Genomic DNA, 6175 nt, shown 5'->3' with positions numbered 1-6175 from the left:
TGGAGGAAGTAGTAACGAGGGGATGTCAAAGGAGGACGGCAATGGTTCTACATCGATGATTCAGGACTTTGCTCAGCAATTCATGGCTGAGGTTATGTGGAGTTCTAGGGGACAAAACTGTTCTATCGCTAACCTAGGTTGTACCATCGATCAGTTCAATCGGATGAACCCCCCATCGTTCTTAGGAGGAGCCAATCTAATCGTAACTGAGAATTGGGTGCAATAGATAGAGAAGATTTTGGCAGTGCTGCTATATACTGATGAACAAAAGGTTCTCTACGCCATGTTTAAGCTGATAGGAGAGGCTGAGTGATGGTGGTTGGCTATTAAGCTACTAGAGGAACAGAGTTCGGTACTGCAACACTGACTTGGGATCACTTTAGAGAGATTTTCTTCAATCAATACATTTCCACCACTACCAGAGTTGCTAAAGTGGAGGAGTTCCTTAACTTGACTCAAGGACATCTGACTTTGTCACGGGATTTCCATCGGCACGTCATGGACATAATGCTATTTGGGTAGTTGTTGACAGACTGACGAAGACTACTCATTTCATTCCAATTAAAGTCAGTTATTTCATGAATAAGCTGGCAGAACTCTATGTGCAGGAGATAGTCAAATTGCATGGGGTGTCTGTGTCCATCGGTTTACTTCTAGATTTTGGAAGATTCTATAGGAAGCATTGGGATTTTAACTCACTTTCAGTACAGCTTTTCACCCACAGACCGATGGTCAGTCAGAGAGGACCATTCAGATCTCAGAGAATATGCTACGGGCGTGTGTACTAGACTTTTGGGGTAGTTGGATTAAATATCTGCCATTAGTTGAGTTCACATACAATAACAGTTATTAGGCCAGTATCAGGATATCACCGTATGAGGCACTGTATGGTTGAAGGTGCCGATCTCCGTTGTACTGGAACAAGGTTGGTGAGCGGCAGATTTTGGGGCTAGAGCTTATTTAGCAGACCTCTGAGAAGGTTCAGCTTATCTGGGAAAGAATTAAGACAAAACAGAGTTGGCAAGAAAGCTATGCAGATATACGCCGACAAGAGCTGGAGTTCGAGATAGGTAATGCGATATTTTTTAAGATTGTTCCGATGAAAGAGGTAATGAGATTTGGGAAAAAATGGGAAGCTAAGCCCTAAATACATCAGTCATTCGAGATTATATAGCATTACTCCCAGCATTGTCTAGTATTCACAACGTGTTCCACGTGTCCATGCTAAGGAATTACGTTATGAATCCTTCGCATGTGATCAGTTATGAGTCTTTGGAGCTCAAGAGCACTTTGGCACATGATGAGATACCAGTACAGATCCTAGACCATAAGGAGCAGAAGCTACATACTAAAAGGATTTTGCTTGTTAAGGTACTTTGGCGTAATCATGCAATGGAGGAAGCAACACGGGAATTAGAGACAAAAATATGTCAGAAGTATCCATAGCTATTCAGAGAGGCTCAGCGCTAGATAGGTAAGGAGAATAGTAGGTAAGTATGGTTTTGTATATAGGTTGCTTTGAGTAGGTTTGTTTAGCTTTATCGGTTGTTTACTGTTTTAGTATATGGTTGGTCTTTGGGAGAGTTTTGTATAAGTATTGTAATCTCCCAAGAAATTATGTGTAACCACGGTATTCCTCCACCACAAGTGAAGATATTTAATAAATTTGGGACGGGACTGCTATGTGGGTGACCACCAGCTCTTCCTAGAGTCGGATCAATGAATGAGTAATCATTCAGTGGATGTGATGGAGATTAGTTAGCAATTTTCGAGAGCAAATTTCAAGGATGAAATTTTTATAAGGTAGGAGATTGTAGAAACCCAAACCAAGAAAATAAAGGAATTAATAAAATAAAAGAGAAAGGAAAAGAAAAGAGGAAAAAGGGTTTGTCTAAGACCAAACCGTCGCCAGTTTCGTAAGGATCAGAAAAATTGTCGATGATTTTTCTACAGGTAAACTAACGAGAGCTGTTTAAGGGCCAAACCATCGACAGTTTTTTCGAACCCAGAAAAATCGTTGACGGTTTTCCTGCAGGCTTGCTTACTTAAGGGCTAAGTTACTCATTTTCTTTCATAACCTTCATTTGCTCTCTCTCTCTCTCTCTCTCTCTCTCTCTCTCTCTCTCTCTCTCTCTCTCTCAAAGTTAGGGTTTTGACTCTCTCTCTCTTTCTAGCCCAAGAAGTCTCCACAAGTGCTCTCCGGTCCTCTCTCCCTTCTCCCACCACGTAGGTCGTCGATATCTATGCGGTTAGGTTTTCGTGGTTTCGAAAGTTTTAGGCATTTTCTTCAAGAACAGGTAGGGGGATTATATTATGTCAGTTATTTTTAAAATGTGGACCGATTAAATTGCAATTTATGTTTACAGAAATAGTATATATGATTTTCTGAACAAATCGAGTAATAAAAATGGTTGTTTTGACTTTTATACGTTTTTGGGGAAAACTAACGTGAATAGTTTGAACATCTCCTATTTTCAATAAAATATGTAGTTTGAGTTAAATAAAACCTTGGAGATGCTCATACCCCTGTTTTCAACAACTTGTATATTTCCCAGCTAGTGTATTTTATTTATGGTTTATCAGATAAAAATTGTGTGGCATGAGAACAGTTTTTAAATGGCATATATGGACAGAATATTTTAACTAATATTACACAGTATGATGTGATGACTATAAGCCGATATGTGATATGACGGCTATAAGCCGATATGTGATATGATGGCTATAAGCCGCGATGTGATATGATGGCTAGAGGTCGGGTTATGATATGCCGTTTTTTATACCAAGGCAGGATATGACAGATATGTTATAAAATAACGAACAACTTATGTTTTATACAGATTTATAAAAATGAATTATGATTTCAGTTTTATTATGTAAATTGCCATATATGATTTAAGAACCCTGTGGATATAAGATGTAATATTATGAGCACGGTACCGTAGCTATGAATTGGAAGTGAGTGTAATCACACGGGGATGGAAGCGTGATACGGGATAGTTAATTGGAGACTTGGGTACAGTACTACCTCGAGGCAACTCCGAGGGCCACATTCGGAGCAGTGCCGGGTGACCCTTAAGGGTAGGCACAATCGTACTTACTACCTTTTCTGACTTAGCTATGGTCGGCCGACCATATGCTGAGTTCAGCCTTCGGGCCACACAACCCGTCATGGGGGGAAGCATGTCGTATGAGTATGTAATAGCGTGACAACGCTAATTCAATAGACCACGTTGTATCTTTTATGCATATATTGGCAAATTACTATTTATGGGCTATATTGAGCTGACAATATAGTTTAAATATCATTTCATATACAGTTAAATAATGGAAGTTTTATATTCACACGGGAACTCATGCTAGCCACACATGGATAATAATATAATATGTCTTACTGAGAAGTGTTCACCCCATTATACAAATCATTTTTCAAGTCCTTTAGGGAACCGTGCTTAGCTTACTACGGGGCAGGGATTAGACTTTTAGGGGTGATAGACAGAGCTGGTGAGCCACCAACTGTTACATTTTGTTATTTTTGTTGGATTGTATTTTATAGACACGTAGTTGTATGTATGTATTTGGGAACAGTTAGAACTCTAGTAATATGTTTGAGGAATTTTCCTTCCACTATATAGTTATAATTCTAGTAATGACAGGTGCACACAGGACTCCCTAGTTAGGGCAGGTTGCAATATATATATATATATATATATATATATATATATGTGTGTGTGTGTGTGTGTGGTATCAGAGAGCATTTTTATATTTTTAGCAGTTAAATTTTCGGGTCGTTACATGGTCCTAGTCCAAGCGCACCACCATTCATCCCAACTGTAACCACTGTCAGGATTCCCATCATTGGGGACACCACCAATTGTGATTCCAAATGCTGAAGAGAAAAGAGCAACTAGGGAAACAGTCAAGGAGAGAGCTCCATGATTATGCGTCAAAGTTGTGTATTTAGGTCTTTAAATGCATTACTTAAGTATTACAATTTTGATTAAATGCCTAATTATGTTCAATTTTTAAACATTGGACTATATTTGAATTTTTATTCTATCTTTGTTGTGGGCCTTTTTGGAAATTTAAAGAAGAATCAAAAAGAGTTAAAAATAAAAAAAAAAATTTGAGTGAAGCACATTAGTCCCATGCTTGCATGGGCCACGCATGCATGTGAAAAGGAAGTGGGCATACGTGAGCTGGAACTGTGAAGGAGGCCATGATTGGAAAGGCTCATGCATTTGCATGGGCCATGCAAAAGAAGCCAAAGAGAGGTCGTGTGAGCTGAAGAAGAGAGGACGTGCATAGGCCATGCACGTAAGGCCCATGCGCTAGTAGTATGCAATTGAAAACAAGGGAAGCCTGTGAGTTGGAGCTTCAGGAGGTTGGTTGGAATAAAAAGATAAGGAAAGAAAGAATAAAAAAAGGGAGGAGAAAAAGAGAAGGCAGCAGCTTTTAGGGTGAGCTGGCCGTAGGATTTAGGGGGTTAAATAGAAAGGGAGCTAGGGTTTTTTAGGGAGTTCTTTGGGGATCCAATGTAATAACCTGAAGAATTTTCAGCATCTCGTTGACGAACACAGGGGATTTGTCAATGAGGATATAAGAGGAGCTCGTCGACGAGGACAGGTTTCATCGACGAGAAAATACCAAGAGAGGTTTTTGGGGCAGTCTGAAATTTGTCGACGAGAGAGGAAGTTTGTCGACGAAATTCCTTAAAGACTCGTCAACGAGATGACGTGTCTCGTTAATGAATCCAAGGCTATAAATAGTGAAAACCTGGATTAAATTGCAGAATTTGGTGCAGCAATCACTTTTTCTCTCTCTAAAACACCTCTCCCTCCTTCTCTCTTCGATCCTAGTCTCGTTCCTTGTCGGATCGAAAATCCGAGACCACCATGACGCTCCTAGCGAAGTTCTCTGTAAGTCTGCAGGAGCTGTTCGTGGGATAAGTTAGTTTGGAATTCAACCCAAATCTAGGGTAAGGCATTTTATTCAGATTATGCCTTCCTCGTAGTTATAAGAAATGTGGTGGGTAAGAAAATATTGATGTTTTGTTCTAAGGGATGTTATTTTTAGGGTGTTGAGTGGAGAACTCTGCGAGTGTAAGGTTAGAGTTCAGTGAGGGACCTTTCAGAGACAAGGTAAGGGAAATATGCTATGCTAAGAATTTTTATAATGTTATCAGAAATTTTACATATATGTATATACCAGCTTATTACCCATTTTTACAAAATATGAGTTTTAAATACTTGTGTGGCCTGAGTAGATATTTATGTGATGAAAAACTTATATCGTTTTTGCAGTATATCATACTATACTGAATACACAAATATAGACAGTATATTACAGTCTTACTCAGATAAGTATGTTATAGTTTTATACAGATCAGTGTATCACATACATTTATCTAGAATAGTAAATTACAGTTTTACTCAGATCAGTATGTTATAGTTTTATACAAACCAGTATATCAAAGATATTTATCCAGAATAGTATATTATAGTTTTACTCAGATCAGTATATTACAGCTTTATTCAGAACAGTATTTATAGTTTGCCACGTTTCCTATTACCATAACATACAAAGTATATAGACAGAGTTACTACAAAAAATAAGGTTATTAGTGATGGTTTTGAACTAGTCGCTATACCTGCATCCACTTCTCAGCGGCTATAGGATCAACCTCACCTGAGAACGCCGGAGGATTCATCTTCGTAAACTTTTCTATAGTGTACCCATAACCTGCTGAGCCACGCTACGTAATACCACGTCAAAGTCGGTCTCAACTGCATCCGAAGGCCCTGCTCCATCACTGCCACTCACATGGGCACTACTTCCTCCTAGATCCATCCTGGAAACAACAAACACAACTTATAAATTCTATCCTCATAATTTACCCACCTATCCTCACCACTTATCTCAACATCTCTAACTCATTTCTAATCCCCAGTCCTACATTCTGGGAACACAACCCGACAATAGCTTACTATGGTTTTCCTGAAATCGCCATCCTAGGAAAAATATAGAAACTACCACTGAAGTCCTGCTTCTAGACTGTAGAACAAAACCTCAAATCATTTCCTAAACTCTGGTATTGTTTCCGCTGCATTCTAAAGTCTACAAAACCTAACAACCTAGGCTCTGATACCAAACTGTGACGACCTACTTAATTTTC

This window comes from Malania oleifera, chromosome 9 (assembly GCF_029873635.1).
Source record: "Malania oleifera isolate guangnan ecotype guangnan chromosome 9, ASM2987363v1, whole genome shotgun sequence".
Taxonomy (NCBI): Eukaryota; Viridiplantae; Streptophyta; class Magnoliopsida; order Santalales; family Ximeniaceae; genus Malania; species Malania oleifera.
Note: the sequence above shows the minus strand (reverse complement) of the source record.